Genomic DNA, 21776 nt, shown 5'->3' with positions numbered 1-21776 from the left:
ACATTCTTAACTGACGTTAAGTACGTAGGATTATCAATTAATTCTGTGCACAATACTTAGTATTTGCGATTATTAGTATCATTTAGGCTTGATACATTGAAAGTAGCAGTTTTTATACGTTTTATTAGGTTATTTTTCGCGTGAACGTAAACGTTTGTTTACATTGTCAATACGAGGGTTAATCAGTTTAAGTTGGTGTACAGTACTCAGTATTCACGTTTATTAGTGTCATTTAGACTCGATACATTGAAGGTAGCAGTTTTATACGTTTTATTAGGAATAGTGATACTGACAGTGATTTCTAACCTCACTTGTATACGTTTGACTAGCGCAACCTGCGACCGTTAACAGTTAAACAAACGTATAATACGTGGTAAATTAGTATTACACTACGATATCTGAGTAAATCAGTGTTACAATACAACTTCTGAGCCCTTTTAAAAAACGGTTTAGTTAGCAGAAAGCTAAAACTCACCTCGCCGTCTGCTTAAATTCCTTAGTTTGTTGTGGGCTTTAGTGATCGTGTACTGTAAGCCCATCGGTTCCTATAAAGTAGAATTTGTATTTGTGCTTTACATTCTGAACTCTTATTGTTAGCTAAAGGTTTTGTTTTGTACCTGCATCTGTGAGTGTACAATAACCAGTGTTTACGTTTATTAGTGTCATTGAGACTCGGTACATTTAAGGTAGCAGTTTTTATAGTTTTATTAGGTCACTTTCGCGTGTACGTAAACGCTTGTTTAAATTTCAAATACGAGGGGTAATCATTAGGTGCAGCTTACCGTAGGTCACTGTTTAATTCGTTTATAATATTCACTAGATAGCTCCTAGCAGTTCTAGGCCCTACAGTCTGGAGCTGCGCGACTGCTACGGTCGCAGGTTCGAATCCTGCCTCGGGCATGGATGTTTGTGATGTCCTTAGGTTAGTTAGGTTTAATTAGTTCTAAGTTCTAGGGGACTGATGACCTCTGAAGTTAAGTCCCACAGCGCTCAGAGCCATTTGAACCATTTTTCCTAGCAGTTTACTGTTGGTCACTGTCTTATTCTTTAGTATTCACTAAATAGCCCTTAGCAGGAAAATAAGCACCAGATCTCGCTTCTACCATAAATTTTTATTTCTGCCAACTAGAATGTAGCTGTTAACCCTGTGTGACAGTAGGTTTCCTTAAGTTTTTTTATAGTAAATCAGTTATTGGCTAGATGGATAGGGGACTGTATCTGTTGTGTGCGGATGCAGGAGGAGTTGGACAAAGTCCAAACGCAGGTGGAAGCTTTGTTGCCCACAGTCAACAAGCTCCAGAATGCCACCTTGAGGTGCGGTGGGCATGGGGTGCCTGGGGCAGCCTCTGCTGTACTAGATGTGCAGGGGGGAATGTCATAGCTCTCCGTCACTGAGCCGACCTCAGGTGTGACTGAGCCGGCCAGCCCACTCTCTCACCTCAGTGTGGGTGGCGGACTGTGTAGAGGTCTCGAGCCTCAAGGCGAAGGCTGCATGGGAAACGCAGGCTCCTGCTAAATCCCATGCACTTGGCCGCTCCTTCAGCAAGGTCCGGACAGGCACGTGGGGGTAGGGGTTTGTTAGTTATTGGGAGCTCCAATGTTAGGCAGGTCATGGAGCCCCTCAGGAACATAGCAGCTAGGGCGGGGAAGAAGTCCAACGTTCACTCGGTGTGTTTGCCGGAGGGCCTAGTCCAGGATGTGGAAGAGGCTCTTCCGGCGGCTATCGAGCGTGCGGGGTGCAGCCAGCTGCAGATTGTTGCACATGTCGGCACCAACGATTCCTGTCGTCGGGGTTCCGAGGAAATCCTTGGGTCCTTTCGACGGCTGGCTAAATTGGCGAAGGCGGCCTCCATCTCTCGAGGAGTGGAAGCCAAGCTGACGATTTGCAGCATCGTACCCAAGGTGGACCGGGGTCCTCTGGTTTGGAGTCGAGTGGAGAATTTAAACCAGAGGCTACGTCGACTCTGTGACGAAAATGGTTGTAGATTCCTCGACCTACGCTACGGGGAGGAAGTCTGTAGGACGCCCCTCGATAGATCAGGGGTGCACTACACACAGGAAGCAGCTACATGGGTAGCACAGTACTGGTGGGGTGCACATGGTTTTTTTTTAGATTAGGTTCCTCCTCATGGGAAACAAACCGTTGGTCTGAAAAATTACCAGTTCATGTCACTGATGTGGGTGGGCCAACTGTAAAAATTGTTAGTTCGCCTAAACAGGTCATTCCAAAGGATTTAAATATGCTAAATCTCATGTTAGTAAATTGTCGAAGTGTTTGTAGCAAGATCCCCGAGTTAATCTCCAAAATAAACAGTAGCAATGCCAATATTGTATTAGGTACCGAAAGCTGGTTGAAACCAGACATAAAAAGCAGTGAAATTTTGAACTCTGATTGACTGGGAAAATTACACGTTTATCACGGGGGGCAGAAGCAAAGATTCGTGTGAAGTTATTCTAGGAGCGCTGTAAACATACAACCTTGAGCAATTGGTTAGAAAACCAACTCGAGATGGGAACATGTTAGATATCTTGGCGACAAACAGACCTGATCTTTTTGAGGAAGTTAATCTAGAAGAAGGTATTAGTGACCATAAAGTCGTTGTGGCTTCTATGTCAGTGGAAGTTGCGTAAAAAGAAACCAAAGAAACAGCGCAGAGTTTTCTTGTTTGGGAAAGCAAATAAAATATCTTCATAGTCAACTCCAAGCATTCACCGTGGGACACAAAGATATTGAGCATCTTTGGTCGGAATTTAAAGCTATTGTCCACCATGTGCTAGAGAAGTATGTGCCTAGCAAAAGTATAGGGGAGGGAAAGGACCCACTTTGGTACAACAAACGTATTAGGAAGTTGTTGAGAAAGCAGAGAATTTTGCACAGTCGTTTTAAACGTAGTCACTGCCCCGCTGACAATCCGAAATTATGCGAAATGAAAGCCGCTGTCAGAAGGACAATGAGCGACTCTTTTAACGAGTTTGAAAGCAATATTTTATCTGCAGATTCTAAAAATAACCCCAAAAAAATTTTGGTCGTAGGTAAAATCGATGAACGCTACAAATATTTCAATACCTTCTCTTGCTGACAGTACGGGTAATGTAACTGATGATGGTAAATAGAAGGCTGAAATTCTAAACCTAGCTTTCAAAAACTCGTTTACGATAAAGGACTGCAGCACCATTCCCCCTTTCAATTATCGAACAAACGCAAGGATTGCTGACATAGTGTTTATTGTATCTGGGATTGTAAAACAGTTGAAGATCCTTAGACGCCAGAAAGGCATCTGGCCCAGACGGACGGTATCCCCGTAAGATTTTATATTGACTATGCTACAAATATAGCACCGTTCTTATCCGTCATCTATCAGAGATCATTGGAACGGTGGAAACTTCCACGGCACTGGAAGAAGGCCCAGGTCATAGCAATCTATAAAAAGGGTAGAAAATCGGATGCACATAATTACCGGCCAATTTCACTGACATCGATTTGTTGTAGAATCATGGACATATTTTGTGTTCAGACATAATGACCTTTCTAGACTCTTAGAAGCTCATCTGCAGAAACCAGCACGGTTTTAGGAAACAGCGGTCATGCGAGACACAACTGGCCCTCTTTGTGCATGATATACAACAGGCTCTGGATACCGGCTTCCAGGTTGATGCCATATTTCTCGACTTTCGAAAGGCGTTCGACTCAGTTACTCTCTGTCGCTTGCTACAAAGAGTGCGCACTTACGGTCTATCCAGTGACATATGCGGTTGGATAGAAAGTTTTCTAACAGACAGGGAGCAGTATGTCGTCCTGAATGGGGTGACTTCAACAAAAACAAGAGTAACTTCAGGTGTTCCCCAGGGCAGCGTAATAGGTCCTCTGCTTTTTACGATTTACATAAACGATTTGGTTGATGGTATTTACAGCGGCCTTAGACTGTTTGCCGATGATGCTGTAGTCTACAGGAAAGTAGTATCACACGAAAGTTGTGAACAAATCAATGAGAATTTGCAGAAAATAAATGCGTGGTGTAATGACTGGCAGTTATCTCTCACTATTAGTAAGTGTAACCCACTGCGTATAACAAGGCGAAAATCCCCATTAATGTATGAGTACAAAATAAATGATCAGTCTTTGGAAGCGGTAACATCAGTCAAGTATCTGGGTGTGACTATTCGAAATGATCTCAAATGGAATGATCAAATTACACAAGTAACGGGTAAGGCGAACTCTAGATTGCTGTTTATTGGTAGAATCCTGAAGCGATGCAGTCCTTCAACAAAGGAAATAGCTTACAATATGTTAGTTCGTCCAGTCTTAAAGTATTGTTCGTCTGTATGGGACCCTTACCAGTTGGCTCTGATTCAAGAAATTGAGAAGGTCCAACGAAGAGCGGCAAGATTCGTGACTGGTACATTTAGCCATTGCGAGAGCGTTACAAATCTCATAGAAAGTTTGAAGTGAGACACACTTGCAGATACACGACGCGCTAAACAGAAGGGGCTGCTCAGTAAATTCCGAAATCCAAGCTTCACCGAGGATGTAGAGCATATATTATTACCACCAACTTTGAAATCCCGTAATGATCATCATTCAAAGATAAGGGAAATAAGAGCTCGTACTGAGGCGTTCAGACAGTAGTTTTTCCCTCGTGCGACCCGCAAGTGGAACAGAAGGGGGAAAATATGACTTTGGCGCGAATTGTGCCCTCCGCCACACACCGCTTGGTGGCTAGCAGAGTATATATGTAGATGTCCATGTACAAGGAGAAGAAAGGTCCACTGTAGCTTGATAATGACCTTAGAAATGTACTTACAAAACAGACTATGCATGGCAGATTCAAAATGAGTCACAGCCTTTTTGTTAAGCAAAAGGAGAACGGAATCAGATCAAAGGTAAGAACAACCATGATAGATACGTCTAATTTTATTGCAAAATGTTGTTTAGAGTTTTGAAAATAATCCCTAGTGGTGATGGCCATAAGGAAAATTATTTAATGTGTCGAAATTATGTATCCATATTGTTTCCCACATGGTTATTAAAACGGGAGGCGATAGAGTATAGGCTGCAATTTCGAGTTTCATCTTCAGAATTACTGTATGTAAGAAGTATGTACCACGCTTTTTTATCGTCGCAAAAATGGCCAATATAAAGGAATTCCAGAGCTAAGAATCAATTAAAGTCACTCAGTATGAGCAAAGCCTCATTGTCTTCAGGCATACCTATAGATTGTATACTGTCTATACAATAAAACTGATCTCTTCAAACAGCTATTTATCGAAGATCTTTGGAGCAACAGTCTTATGCGGCTGGTAAAGTGTTCACTCCATACCATCCTTTATTAAGCACGTTACGTGCTTCCGTATGGTGACTTATCTGGAAAGAGAAGAACTTCTCTGCACCAATCAGCACAGATTTGGCAATATGCGCTCTTGCGAAACACTGGTGGGTCTAGTCACAAGATCCAGAAGGTAGAAAACAGTGGCTTGTGCAGTATTTTCAACTTCCGATAAGTCTTTAATGAATTTCCACTTAGTCATCTGGTGAAGAGAAAATTTACTTACAGAATATGTGGCTAGCTGGCAGAACGCAATATGTTATTCACGACAGGAAGACATCGTTCAAAACGGATGTTAAGGAAATGCAGCAGTCCAACCATACATAGCGTCAGTAACCAGTTGAATTGGTTAGTGCGTGACCCTTGTTGTATACAGTGAGCAGGCACAGGTCGCAAATAGTTGTGAAATCCAGAAAGGCTTTCAGATTATCTGCGCTTAGTGCACATATTAACAGTTCAAACACCAGTGCAAGCAAATACTGTACAATGCATCGTGAACGAACATACAAAGGGTGTTTATCATTTGGATACACCATATACACTATCATATGAAAAGTATCCGGACACCTATTAGTTGACATTAATATGGGATGTGACCACCGTCCGTCTTAATAACGGTTGGAACTCTGCTGGCCACAGTTTCAGTGAGGTGTTAAAGTCTGTGGAGGAAAGGGCGCTATTCTTCCTAAAGACCCAAAACCAAACGAAGTATTAATGTTGGACGCTGGGGTCTGGACCGAATTCCACGTTCTAACTCATCTCAAAGGTGTTTCACTATGTTCACGTCGGGACTCTGGGCAGATCTGTCCATTTCAGGAATGCTGTTGTCCACAAACCATTGCTTCAAAGATGCTGTTTTATGACAGGGTGAATTGTCATGCTGATACAAAGAACCATCGTCTCAGGAGTGTACCTCTGCTGTACGCAGTACAGAATGCTGTAAAATTTGTTCATATACTCCTTCATTTAGGGGTTACCTAAGCGCAATAAAGAGACAACACCCGGACAACGAAAAACGCCCTGATACCGTAACATCACCTCCTCCAAACTTCACTCTTGGAATTGCATACGATGGCAGGTAACGTTCTCCAGGAATTCGACAAAACCAAACCCCTTCCATCAGATTGCCACAGGATGCAGGGTGACTGATACTCCAAATCATTCGTTTCCAGTCATCATCTGCCCAGTGGCGTTGCTGTTTATACCATCTCAAGCGTCGCTTAGGACTGACTCCAGAAATGTGTGGCTTATGAGGAGCTGTTCGATCCTTGTAATACATTATTTTTAACTCCCTACGCGCAGCCATTGTGATGCGTAGGCTGCTTATAGCACTTTGGAATTCACGAGCGACTCTTTCCGCTGACTATTTTAACTACCATTTGCAGTGCTCGACGCTCTGTCAGCCAGTGGTCGTGCGGTAGCGTTCTCGCTTCCCGCGCCCGGGTTGCCGGGTTCGATTCCCGGCGGGGTCAGGGATTTTCTCTGCCTCGTGATGACTGGGTGTTGTGTGATGTCCTTAGGTTAGTTAGGTTTAAGTAGTTCTAGGGGACTGATGACCATAGATGTTAAGTCCCATAGTGCTCAGAACCATTTGAACCATTTTGTCAGCCAGTACACGAATTCTGGCTGGTCCATATTTAGCTGTGGTTGGTTCTTCGCTTTTCCACATAAAAATGAGATTGTCAACAGTCAACTTGAGCAACTTTAGAAGAGCTTAATGTCCTTGACGGATATGTTACTCAGGTGAATAGTCCACGTGCGAAGTGACTGAACTCTCGTGATCGTCATCCTAGCATTCTATCTCTCTACTGACAACGCTATACTCCTTGACTTCTCTTATACTAGCTGGTCCGCCTCTCGTGACACATAGCGATCAATTCCGAATCACATAAATGTGACCGGATACCGTTGATGAGACAGTGTACGTCATCCAAACTTGCAATGCTGATTTGTGAATGAAATCACGCATCTCCTAGTATGCCTCTTCAGTGCCGCATATTCAATGAGTTCTCCTCAAACTGGACGCTAGTCATTATTTTGAAGTGAGTTGTATCGAAGGGCATATCTACATATTACAATATAAAGTGTTACTTAGCTGACTGTCGTGATGTTGGCTTCGTTGTCTTCTTTAGAGGCACGATAACGTCTGTGGGATATTCTATATGTAGAAAATGAACTGAAGTAAGGATTGCGAAAATCGAGTAATTGTGAAATAACTAAATGAAGTAAAGTATTTGAACCTTTAAACGAGTGTATTCTGAAACTTTTCATATATTACGTTGACAAAAATTGAACTAACAAAGTTTACGTCTTTGACAGTGACAATCGCTGGTACACATGTAGCAAAGTTAATGTAACTAAACTTATAAAAGTTAGTATTTAAGCTGGAACATTATTGTAAATACATAAAAAATAAATATATTTGGGTGAAATAACTAACGTCTATGGACAATATTTTTATATGAACTTTTCTTTGTGTAAACGAAGTTATCAATACTTGCTGGTACTAAAGGATTCAGTGAATATCTTGGGTTTGGTTACACAACATATCTTGAATATTTGATTATGTGACTGAGTAGAGAAGACTGTTTCATCATTCTCAAATTTCGACCCTCCACAGCGTCCAGACTGTGCATTTCCGGACATGGGTGCCCTCTGGAAAAATGGCGAGTTTACCGTACTGCACGACATGCTAAGGATTGTTGGTGTTATTTTTACCCCGACGTTGAATCAACGCTCATTTAATAAAAAATGACAGTTTACAATAAGAACATTTTCAGTTGCGTCAGAGATGGTAAACTGAACTGTTGTTGAAAAAGATGTATGGCGAATTCTTATTATTATTACAATTTGAACTATTACTAAAAAGAGTTGGATGATTACGGTTCTAAATTTCGTATAGGATATTATTAAAAAAGAATGTCACAATCAAATATTAGTCATTGTTGCAACATTATATGTGAATAATATGCATTGAATTTCAGGTAAAAATCATTCTTAGGCGGGCTCCAAACAATCTGCGTTGTAGGATTGCGAAACTGCCATACATCTACATGACTGCTCTTCAATTCACTCTTAAGTGCTTCGCAGCGGGCTCATAAAACCACTTTCACACTATTCCCCTACCGTTCCCCTCTCTAATAACACGCAGGGGAAGACGAGCACATAAATATTTCCATGTGAACTTACTTTATTCCATAGTCATTTCTACCTATGTAGGTGGGAGTCAACATAATATTTTGGTATTCGGCGGAGAAAGCTGGGCGTTTGAAATGTCAGCCCAACTCACGTATCATATCCGTGAGACTCTCTTCCCTTTTTCATGGTAATGCAAAACTAGCTGCCCTTTGAATTTTTTCTATGTTTTCTGTCAGTTCTCTCTGGTAAAGATTCCATACAGCACAGTAGTGCTCCAGAAGAGTACGGATAAGCGTGATGTAGGCAGTCACTGTAGTAAGATTTGATGCACCTTCTTAGTGTTCTGCCAGTATAACGCAATCAGTGATTTCCCTTCTCCATATTTTCTATGTGATCGTTTCAATTTAAGTTGTTCGTAATGGTAATTCTTTTATCTTGAACTTTATGTCCGTCACTGACAGTTTTACAACTGCATGTATTTTCGGTTCTAAACCATGCTCTTTTAGTATCTGGGAGAGTGATTCGCGGTCAACTGAGTCATAGGCGTTTCTGAAATCAATAAATTTACAGACTAAATTTTTGCTACAAATTCTCTGATGTCTTAGGATTATCTTTAGGTTCAAGATTTGCTCTGGACACGAACGGCCTGGTCTGAATCTTACCTGACATTCTCCAAAGTTTGGTTCAAGATTATTGATTCAAGTTGTTTCTGTGCTCTATCGAGAAGAGACTGGGATAGAATTTTGCCTGCAGCTGTTATTAGTGAAATTACCCTGTAGCTATTTACAGCTGTTCTGTCCTATTTCCTATGAACGGATGAATTAATGCATTTTCCCAATTGTTCTGTTTGCCAAATGTCTTGCATGACTTTGGTGATTTCTTTTATGGTGTTTAAGTCAGCTGATTTGAGAGTTTATACCATGATTCCATCTACTGTTATTATTTCATTATTATTATTGCAGGTGTTACGTCCAGATTACACGAGGTCCACCCACTTTTTGAGGGTACTAACAGCCTTGTCATTCGCTACTAGCAAATCTTCCTCTGAGCAAGATCTCATCTACATCTACGTGATTACTCTGCTATTCACAATAAAGTGCCTGGCAGAAGGTACAGTGAACCACCTTCAAGCCCTCTCTCTACCGTTCCTCTCTCGAACGGCGCGCGGGAAAAACGAGCACTTAAAATTTCTGTGCGAGCCCTGATTTCTCTTATTTTATCACGATGATCATTTCTCCCTATGTAGGTGTGTGCCAACAGTATGTTTTCCCAATCGGAGGAGAAAACTGGTGATTGAAATTTCATGAGAAGATCCCGTGGCAACGAAAACCGCCTTTGTTTTAATGATTGCCACTCCAATTCACGTATTATGTCTGTAGCACTATCTCCCCTATTTCGCGATAATACAAAACGAGTCACCCTTCTTTGAACTTTTTCGATGTCATCCGTCAGTCCCACCTGGTGTTCCATTTTTCTACACATGAGCAGATTATGGGTATTATAAGATTGTACACAGGGATATATATTTTCTCTTCTTCACAGTATCTGACACCTTTATAGATTCACCTTACACTTCATAACTCCAGTACGAAATCGATATAGAGATTTGTGTATAGGATAATTGGGCTCAGAATGATCAGTCAGTCTCGCTTTTGTCGGTTTAAGAGTTTGCGCACTCAGAGTTTTAATGATAGCCACTAATATAACTCGTAACATTTTTAAAAATATGTAAGTAGGCTGTTTAGGTTTTTTTTATTGGTAACATCACCTCTGTATGAAAATCACTGGCTGTGCTGTGTGCAATCTGTGGCTGCTTTTCATTGTTGTAATACTCGCCATTGTAGTGTTAGGCAGCTGGCTGTGAACAGCGCGTAGCGTTGGGCAGTTGGAGGTGAGCCGCCAGCAGTGGTGGATGTGGGGAGAGAGATGGCGGAGTTTTGAAATTTGTCATGAACTGCTATATATATATATATATATATATATATATATATATATATATATATATATATATATGATGACTATTAAGGTAAATACAACGTTTGTTCTCTATTAATATCTTTCATTTGCTAACTATCCCTATCAGTAGTTAGTGCATTCCATAGTTTGAATCTTTTATTTAGCTGGCAGTAGTGGCGCTAGCTGTATTGCAGTAGTGGGAGTAACCAAGATTTTTGTGAGGTAAGTGATTTGTGAAAAGTACAGGTTAATGTTAGTCAGGGCCATTCTCTTGTAGAGATTATTTAAAGTCAGATTGCGTTGCGCTAAAAAAAAAAAAAAAAAAAAAAAATATTGTGTGTCAGTTTAAGGACAGTCGTGAATAATTGTTTAAAAAGGGGACGTTTCATATGGCGACCCTGCCAGGATACCTCACTGGAATCTTCTGATTTTTTTTCTTGTAGTTTGTGTAATTAGTGTAGCTTTTGTTTATTGCTAGCGCGTAATTGTAGAGAAAATCTCCTTTGTAGTTGCAGTCTTTCATTGTTGTACAGTAAAACAGTTGTGGCATGCATGTAGATTTGCACCAAGTATTTCGCAGCTGCAATTAACTACATATTATTTTCAGTGCTATGTTAATGTGTTCTCTTATTTTTGCTCTTCAAATTGTGCTTTTCTGTGTTATCGTGTGAAATATTGTGACAATAATGGCGTGTGAAAAACGTAACACTAGGCTCCAAAGTAAACTGAGAAATGACAGCGAAGACGAAAGCAGTGTGTTAGCGCCACCGAGTAATGATGTTCAAAGTAATAATTTGCTAATTGTGCATAGGGAAATGGAGCGGGCGGCAAACAATGGCGTAGACAGTGAAACAATTAGTGAGCAGGGAAGCATTATCGATCGGTCGGTCGGCAACAGCTCGCCTCAGGAATCCGAAATGACAGGACACAATTTCGCAAATACTGTAGATTCAGGTTCTGGGTCATCACCGTTTTCTCAAATGAGTCAAGACACATGTTTTGCTTGTCAAAATGTGAATGTTGCCGGTGAAAATGCACTGCAAAAAAGCATAGAGAAATAGATTCCAGACACTAATACATTATTATTGCAATTAATGCAACAAATGGAACAAAATCAGAGACAAATGGGACAAAATCTCAAAAAGTTAGACACAGTGGAGCAAAAGCTTCGAAAGTTAGACTCATTGGAGCAAATTCTTGAACAAACACGTGAGGATTTAACTACTGAGTTACATCACATTGAATCGAAATGTCAAAAAGTCTGTAATGACGTAAAAACACAAATTTGTGAGCATTTCCAACCTATTTTTTCGCGGCATGAAAATGCACTACAGAATCACGAAGCAGCCATAAAAGAACTGCAAACTACTGTTCACGAAAATGAGACCTTGCAAGCTAAATTTGACTCAGTTGCATCTACCGATTCGGTTACGCAACTTGCAAAAACTCAGGAAAACTTAAAGGACACAGTAGATACTCTGAAACTTGGTTCAGAAAAACACACTGAGGAAATGTGTTCACTATCGGAAAAAGTAGCGGAACTGTCGGATCAGTTCACTAACTTATCTACGAAGGTAGATGATAATCTGAATGACACAAAACCGGTAGTCTTTAATGACACAGAAGAGAGCGAACAAATTAGGAAACTGAAACAAAATCTGAATCAAATTAATACGCAACACCAAAGAGAAATCCGCGAAGTACAAGATCAGCTGACACAGGTAATACAAGAATTACGTATTTCAGAGGACACTCGCGCCCCAACACGGGAAGAGGGACTTAGAAATACGGAAAAGACGCAAAATAACAACACAGGGCATTTCGGAAGGTATGAAAGAAACTGGCAATGTGCACCGAATTTTGAGATGGAACGGCCGACACGACCTAACAATGACCGATATGCGACTCGCCGACATGATGATTTTGACTATAAGCTGTTCATTACTACACGTAAATTCAAAACGTTTAAGAATTCTGGCAACAACATTCATCCACAAGCGTGGCTTCATCAATTCTCTCATTGTTTTCCTCCCAACTGGTCATTAGAGCACAGATTCGAATTTATGTGTGGCTACTTAGAGAATGAACCAGCTGTAAGAATGCGGTCGGTCATTCACGATTGCCACAGTGAAGGAGAGTTTTACCATGCCTTCCTCTCAGCATATTGGTCTCAAGCCACACAAGACCGAGTAAAACATAGCATCATAATGATGAAACGTTTCGAACAATCTGAATTTTCCAGTCTTGTGAAATATTTTGAAGAAATGTTACACAAGAATCAGTATCTTTCGAACCCATACAGCCCCTCAGAACTCATCCGCATTTGCTTAATGAAATTGCCTGAACATTTAAGAAATATTATATTAGCAGGACGTTGCAAAGACGACATTGAAGCTTTTCAGGGACTGTTACAAGAACTGGAAATTGACACTGACAATCGCGGAACGCAGGAGCACAACAGTTACAGATCACATCCGTCGCAATTCCGCGATGAAAGAAATAATAACTGGACGCGACAAGGCTATTCTCACAACACAAATCGTGTCCAAAACAGACACCACCCGTATGACAACCACTGGCAGAGTAATAACTACAGAGAAAGTTCGCATTTCCGTAGTAATGAATATGACAGAGACAATCATAGAAACAGACAATATGGTAACCAGAACTATTATTATCAGGGGAGACAGAATAACTTCAGACGCAACAGTTCAGCGTGCAGTTACGATTCAGTGAGAAGTTCTCCACCACATGACCGACAAGAAAGAAACTACAGGAACTACCAACATGACGACAGACGATGTGATCATAACGACAGACCTGAATTTCATCAGAACTGGCGGGATTCAAACAGAGCAGGGCACTTTCGACAACGTGAATTTGTAGAAGTTCGGTCTCCTAATCCCAATAACGGCGCGCGCCAACAAAGAGACAGACAATGACTTGCACCGCAGGCTGCCACGTGCGCCGGCTGGCTCAGGGAAAAATAACATAGACGCTAACCTTGAGAAAAATTCCAGTATTCTTTACCGACGTATACCACATGATAATTGGGTTAAACTTGAAACTCTGCGTACTAGGAAGAGTAAAGGTCTACACCACATTTCACATGTAAAACCGTTTATTGAAAAATAATCTGCTTTTTAACTTTGTCTTTGCCATATAATTTTTCACTTTACATTACTAGTATGCTTTGTCAGACTTAAGAAACTGTTAACATGCAACAGTGTTTGAAGTTAAATATCCAGTCAAGAACCAAGAGAACTTATTGAAACAGAAATTACGAATGCATTGTTATAGTGAACAGACGACACAGTGTTATTGTGTGTGTACATTCTTGCTTGTTAGTTGCATGATTATGTAACGACTATAAGGCTTACATACTTAGAACATTTACCAGTACTGCTAATGAGATTCTAATGCAACATTTTGGTTTGCTTGAAAATACATTCTGGAGTTTGTGTGACAGCTACACGATTTTATCACGACGCTAATAATGAGTGGCAATATACAATGCTGCTTTTGCAGTGTTTCTGTTTTATTTCTGCACAGTTTTCCTGTATTATTCTGGAAAGTAAAACATGTTTTAGTAGTAACTTTTGTGGTATAGCAACAATGAGACAGCCTTTTTCGTAGCACAACAATACGTTACTGTACAGTACTTTCTTCATCACGCCAATAAGCATAATAATTACGATATCTATACGCAAAGCATTTCACTTTTGTGTATCATGAGGTAAGTACATTGACTTCTGCAGAACTTAGCTTTCGGAGGACGATAACTACGACACTTCCACAGAGATTATGTTGCAACAAGACGCACATTTAGCGCTACAGGACACGTATTTGAGTGATTGATTTTGTACTTAAAATATTTATTTTTAAAGATATTTGGAGTACAATGATACAAAGGTTTTCCGTGATACATTTCATTCCATTGCTGTAATCTTTAACACGTGAGGGTATAATCACACTCCTGGAAATGGAAATAAGAACACCGTGAATTCATTGTCCCAGGAAGGGGAAACTTTATTGACTCATTCCTGGGGTCAGATACATCACATGATCACACTGACAGAACCACAGGCACATAGACACAGGCAACAGAGCATGCACAATGTCGGCACTAGTACAGTGTATATCCACCTTTCGCAGCAATGCAGGCTGCTATTCTCCCATGGAGACGATCGTAGAGATGCTGGATGTAGTCCTGTGGAACGGCTTGCCATGCCATTTCCACCTGGCGCCTCAGTTGGACCAGCGTTCGTGCTGGACGTGCAGACCGTGTGAGACGACGCTTCATCCAGTCCCAAACATGCTCAATGGGGGACAGATCCGGAGATCTTGCTGGCCAGGGTAGTTGACTTACACCTTCTAGAGCACGTTGGGTGGCACGGGATACATGCGGACGTGCATTGTCCTGTTGGAACAGCAAGTTCCCTTGCCGGTCTAAGAATGGTAGAACGATGGGTTCGATGACGGTTTGGATGTACCGTGCACTATTCAGTGTCCCCTCGACGATCACCAGTGGTGTACGGCCAGTGTAGGAGATCGCTCCCCACACCATGATGCCGGGTGTTGGCCCTGTGTGCCTCGGTCGTATGCAGTCCTGATTGTGGCGCTCACCTGCACGGCGCCAAACACGCATACGACCATCATTGGCACCAAGGCAGAAGCGACTCTCATCGCTGAAGACGACACGTCTCCATTCGTCCCTCCATTCACGCCTGTCGCGACACCACTGGAGGCGGGCTGCACGATGTTGGGGCGTGAGCGGAAGATGGCCTAACGGTGTGCGGGACCGTAGCCCAGCTTCATGGAGACGGTTGCGAATGGTCCTCGCCGATACCCCAGGAGCAACAGTGTCCCTAATTTGCTGGGAAGTGGCGGTGCCGTCCCCTGCGGCACTGCGTAGGGTCCTACGGTCTTGGCGTGCATCCGTGCGTCGCTGCGGTCCGGTCCCAGGTCGACGGGCACGTGCACCTTCCGCCGACCACTGGCGACAACATCGATGTACTGTGGAGACCTCACGCCCCACGTGTTGAGCTATTCGGCGGTACGTCCACCCGGCCTCCCGCATGCCCACTATACGCCCTCGCTCAAAGTCCGTCAACTGCACATACGGTTCACGTCCACGCTGTCGCGGCATGCTACCAGTGTTAAAGACTGCGATGGAGCTCCGTATGCCACGGCAAACTGGCTGACACTGACGGCGGCGGTGCACAAATGCTGCGCAGCTAGCGCCATTCGACGGACAACACCGCGGTTCCTGGTGTGTCCGCTGTGCCGTGCGTGTGATCATTGCTTGTACAGCCTTCTCGCAGTGTCCGGAGCAAGTATGGTGGGTCTGACACACCGGTGTCAATGTGTTCTTTTTTCCATTTCCAGGAGTGTACATTAATCCTCTGGGGGGTACACGCCTACTTTGTGTACCATGTGTTTGGCAATCACAAGGAGCCCTAGCTAATATGGTATTTGCTTATACAACTTTACACATCGGTACCATATTTCTCTAACACACAAATTACACAGCTACCTGATCATTTAACAGAGAAAGAAACATTTTTTTTACTACACAGTTGGATAACTTCACACTTACGAAATTGTATGTTGTTTGTTCTTTGTGAACTGTTCATATTTTTTTGGAACCATTGTGATACTATGAGAGCTTTGAATGATGTATTTGGTATGAGATCATGATTTTAAAGTACGTTTGAGGCAGATGACACTTTTGACATGAGCAGAGAATTTTTTAGGTTTTGAAATTATTGGAGGAAGCTACGACGATTTTGAGAGTTGACTGAGGTGTTATGATGTTATTATTACGATGACTATGTGTATTATGCTGTTGCGGTATGTTTATGATCAGTAAGCTGATGCTATATATTGAAGAAGTGTCGACGAATATGTATATGTGTAATAAGGTAAGGAATAATGAGTAGTTTTTAGGGACTCTGATTTGTGGAAAAGGATGTTGGAAACCAAGAATCGTACTTTAAGAGTTATGAAATGTGTGTAAATGCGTGAATGTATCACAATGCCGACGAAAACTTTTGGAACACTGTTATATTCATAGGATTTTTGTTTCTACACATTTGCAACGTAAATTCTTGCCCTGTGAAATTTTTTATATGAGACTGTCACTGTAGCAGAAACTGGTGTCGTAAATATTTCGGTAAGAAAGTTCAGTGACCACCTGCATGTAATGCGTCGTGGGCACCCAGCTGAGCGGCCAGGTGTGCCAGACGCCTGGAGAAAAAGCCATTATTGCGAGCCCTTTTCAGCGGCACAGGTAGAAAAAAAAGGGGAGGCCATTATCCTCGCTATTGACGTTCCTTTGTAGAAAGCATCGCAAAAACGACACGGTCGAACTTGAAAACATATGATTACACTGTGGAGCTCTTAATTTATGATATTTCCTGAAATGAAATGATGAGAAACATTTCACAGCTATTGTCGTGCTAGTTGAGGGAAATGCCATATGGCTTGCTTTATGTATTTATTAACTCATTTTGTTTAATATCTAGTTTCTAGCTGTACTGCAGCATTGGTTAAAATAAAATTTAATAGATGTACTAATATAAATATTTTATGCCTACAGATCCAGTAAATAATTTTATGAACTATTAAAAAAAAACGAAGGAGCATAAAACGATATTTCCCTTCACAGGAATTGCATACGGAATTTTCTTTTCGACTACTGGGTAATTTTTTTGGTAGAATAACTTCTTGTGGTGCACCACTTTAATGACATAGATATTAAGATGTGAATATACATTTCCCTTATCTGCATTGTTATCTTTAGTGTATTATTTTTTCTGCTTTAGGTATGTCATGTTTAGGTAGAAGTTATTTAATTTTCTGCTGCTGTTTGCCAGGCATAATGATACTGAATTTGACTTTGTATTACTCTGCTAAGCCAGTTTACTACTGATTTATTTTTCTTGTTTGCTGCTCATTACCTTATATTAGTTGTAATTTATGCTGCTTGCTTTGCCTTTTATATTTTTTATCATTGCTGTTTGTGTTAATTGTTTTCTGCTGCTGCATTGCCTGGTTCCTTAGTTTAGCATCTGAGCTCAGTAGATTTAAGTTAGCTTAAGAGGGGGTAGACTATATAAGAGAACAAGTTGTGATGAATTGGAAGAAATACATTGAAAATCTATAAGAAAATGGTTTGGCCAAAACAGTATTTTGAAAGAGGATATGAACCAAAAAAAGTAGGGTTTAGGGACAACAGGTTTAGGTAGGATTCTCTTGGAAATAAATGATGAAGTAAGATAATGGAAAATAAATAATGAGGTAAGAAATATGTGAACATATATATACAGAAAGCATGCTTGAATAGGATTTTTTTGGTGGAAACAAATGTGGAAATAAGACGAAAGATCAATGGAATGAAGTTTTGGGTTGGACTGCAGCACCAAATATCACACTGAAAACAAACCCTGTCCTGTATTTTTGTGTTATTACACTATGTGTATTTGTGTTTTTCCTGTCTTAATGTGTTTAGCTAATAAGAGTTATGTTGTAGAATTTTTCTGATAATATGTTATTTTCTTTGTAAAGATGTTTAGACATTATTTATTCTGTTTTGTTTTAATGCTCATGTGTAAAGTTGATGTTTCAAAAGTTATTCTGATCTTTTATGTATTTACTTATGTCATAATTCCTGTAACACTGTTGTATATGTTATTTTGATTCTTTTGTAAAGCCTGTACTACAAATGTTATCTGTATTGTTATGTTCTTTAATGATGTATTTTGTACCTTTGTAATTGTATTCTTATGTTATAAAATTGTAATTGACACCAGGTCATCAAATTAAGTAACTTGTAAGTTCCATTTCACTGCACACGTTTCTGTTGATCATAGTATATGGACAATATGTGAGAAGTAGGGACTGTTAGTGTTTGCACGTGTGTTAATAAATCAGCAAGGGACTGGATAACAGCATTGCTGGTTCTAAGGACAATTCCAAAAACTCTGTGAGTGCACAAGTGGTGGTTATGGACTTGCTATATTATCTGCAAGACTCTTCAATGGTGATTGTGCACCTGCACAGTCACAACAGATGGCTGCTGGCCATCTCTACAAGGACTGCAGTGGGTCTGCACCTCTGGTGGCCCACCAGTACCATTATCTCTACAAGGACTACAGTGGGTCTGCATCTTTGATGACTCACCAGTACCATTATTTCTGCAAGGACTGCAGTGGGTCTGCGCCTCTGGTGGCCCACCAATACCGTAATCTCTACCAGGACTACAGTGGGTCTGCTCTGTGATGACCTACCAAACGATATTCTTCAAAACTTCGATTGACTCCGCTGTGGGTTTGCTCTGTTGTGGCCCATGACCTGTCTGCATGTCGAGAGTCAGTACTGTCTTTCCGTTGGAAGGACAACGCTACTTCTTCAAGATTGCATGGAAATCCACTACTTCCGTGTGCATTTTCTTTTACTGCTCAGACTTTGAGAAAAACACTGCAATGTGATGAATGATCAGGACTGTCTTTATGGACTGTGAGAAAATTTTAGCTTTTGACCAACATTGTATCAATAAGTGTGTGCATTTGATTTCTTTGTTATTGTAATTATGAAAAATATTTTCAAATCTGTATTGGCCACTGCCCAAACCAATTTGTAAAATTTTTTGTGGGGAGCATGGGGGCTATGTAAGTAGGCTGTTTAGGTTTTTTTATTGGTAACGTCACCTCTGTATGAAAATCACTGGCTGTGCTGTGTGCAGTCTGTGGCTGCTTTTCATTGTTGTAATACTCGCCATTGTAGTGTTAGGCAGCTGGCTGTGAACAGCGCGTAGCGTTGGGCAGTTGGAGGTGAGCCGCCAGCAGTGGTGGATGTGGGGAGAGAGATGGCGGAGTTTTGAAATTTGTCATGAACTGCTATATATATATATATATATATATATATATATATATATATATATGATGACTATTAAGGTAAATACAACGTTTGTTCTCTATTAATATCTTTCATTTGCTAACTATCCCTATCAGTAGTTAGTGCATTCCATAGTTTGAATCTTTTATTTAGCTGGCAGTAGTGGCGCTAGCTGTATTGCAGTAGTGGGAGTAACCAAGATTTTTGTGAGGTAAGTGATTTGTGAAAAGTACAGGTTAATGTTAGTCAGGGCCATTCTCTTGTAGAGATTATTTAAAGTCAGATTGCGTTGCGCTAAAAAAAAAAAAAAAAAAAAAAATATTGTGTGTCAGTTTAAGGACAGTCGTGAATAATTGTTTAAAAAGGGGACGTTTCAAATATAAATATAAAAAACTGGGTTCCTTACTTAAAACAATATTTGTAGTATAATAAGACACACCATCAAAACAGTAGACCATTTATTAAGTCTGGAATATGCAAAACTGAATGTGACGCTTGTGACAAAGTACATATTGGGAAAACTGGTAGAAAGTTCCGGATACGTTTTCACCCTCTGACTACTAACAGGACATATGTGTCTCACGACAGATTATCAGAGAACAAATTGGAATTTGTTGCATGCTGTTGCTATACATCAGGGTCCCATTGGTAAAGACAGGCCTACTAATGGCTTTAGCAGAATACTAATAATTACACTTTGCACATGTAGATTACGCTTTCTTCATGTTTCACTGTTAACCTTCGTCATCGTATTGTCGTATCGAATTAGTTCGCACTTGCAGATAGACAACCCAATCACCAGATTCACAAAGTGGGCTGCTTTGGCCCTTGCCCGTACACACGCATCAACGACTTGCACCAAGAATTGACGATTTCAACATAACAAACGAGGCCTATATTGAGCACCTGTAGTGTACGTTTCAGACTTGGAGAGATAGTTTGTCCCCTGATGTGCGTCTGTTTCCAGTATGTCTTGTAGGTTTTGCGCATCGTCTTCTGAAATCCTGGAGGTAAATATGAATAATCCTGTGTGTTCTCCCCCCACCAACCAACCCCCTTGGTAAACGAAACGGCAGGAAATATTCTTTTCATATCGTTACTTTGAAGACCCCAATTAAAATAAGCAGACATTGATATTTTTGAAATAAAATTTGTAGTCAGAGGCCAACTTCATTGACTTTCGCGGCATGTAGTTGAGTCACCAAGCCAAAAACCGGGACTGAAGAACAAATCGACCTAGTAAAAAATAAACAGACAACTGTCTTCTTTTTTAAATCAGAGAACAACCAGGATGCTAAAGCCATTAGGGGAACCTGTAATACTTGAAACTGACAATGCTACACAGGAAGGCAAGAGGAAGATTATTTAAAAAAATATCAAACTTAAAGGACATTCGATACGAAGAACCCAGAAAACTAAGATCACTGCTGTCAGTACACAGCTCTCCAACAACACTTACAGACCAAGACTTTCTAGAAGAAAAAATGGTTCAAATGGCTCTGAGCACTATGGGACTTAACTTCTGTAGTCATCAGTCCCCTAGAACTTAGAACTACTTAAACCTAACTAACCTAAGGACATCACACACATCCATGCCCGAGGCAGGATTTGAACCTGCGACCGTAGCGGTCGCGCGATTCCAGACTGTAGGGCCTAGAACCGCTTGGTCACTCCGGCCGGCTTTCTAGAAGAACTTTTTGAAATAAATCTCAGCTACCACATCACCAAAGAGAAATTTCAAGAAGCCAATATACCATTCAAAACAGGTCCTAAAGGGAAAAGAACGGTAAATAATATTCTAAAAGTAACACCAACAGTCAGATTACTGTTATTACAGAGGGATAGGGTTTACAAACAATTTGAATCTCTACACATTAGGAACTATGTGTAAGTACAAAAGTGCCTCAACTGTTGGTATTTTGGCCATTCGTCGAAAAGATGTGACAGGGAAGCTATCTGCAGGAAGTATGTGAAACCCGGCCACAAAAAATTCGAATGTCATGAATAAACAACTGTTGGCTATATAATCTTTGGAAGAACATGAAGATAACATGTAAAAAAGCTGGGGAACTAGAATGCCCTACTTACAGATAACTCTTCAAAGACAAATAGAAGAAAACGGAGTATGTCACCAACAATGTCAGCTAGCACACACCAAAACAATGACACAACACTCTTTGGCAAATTAAGTAGGGACATGAATACAAATATAAACAACAGAAATGAACAGACTCTTCCCAACAAAATCCAAATATTAATACCAGCATCACACGTCGCAGAAGCAAACAAAAAGCACCAGCAACCAAAACAAGAGCGTGGCGACGTGCAGTAGCCTGGGGGAGACAACTTCGGCTGCTGCTGACCGCAGACTCTCCAGCGGACATGAATCCCCTCAATAGTTGCGACTTTGTGCAAGAAAAATATTTTAGCCTAACAGATCACATCGACGAAGCATGTTTC

Source organism: Schistocerca nitens, chromosome 3 (genome assembly GCF_023898315.1).
Source record: "Schistocerca nitens isolate TAMUIC-IGC-003100 chromosome 3, iqSchNite1.1, whole genome shotgun sequence".
NCBI classification, from domain to species: Eukaryota; Metazoa; Arthropoda; class Insecta; order Orthoptera; family Acrididae; genus Schistocerca; species Schistocerca nitens.
Note: the sequence above shows the minus strand (reverse complement) of the source record.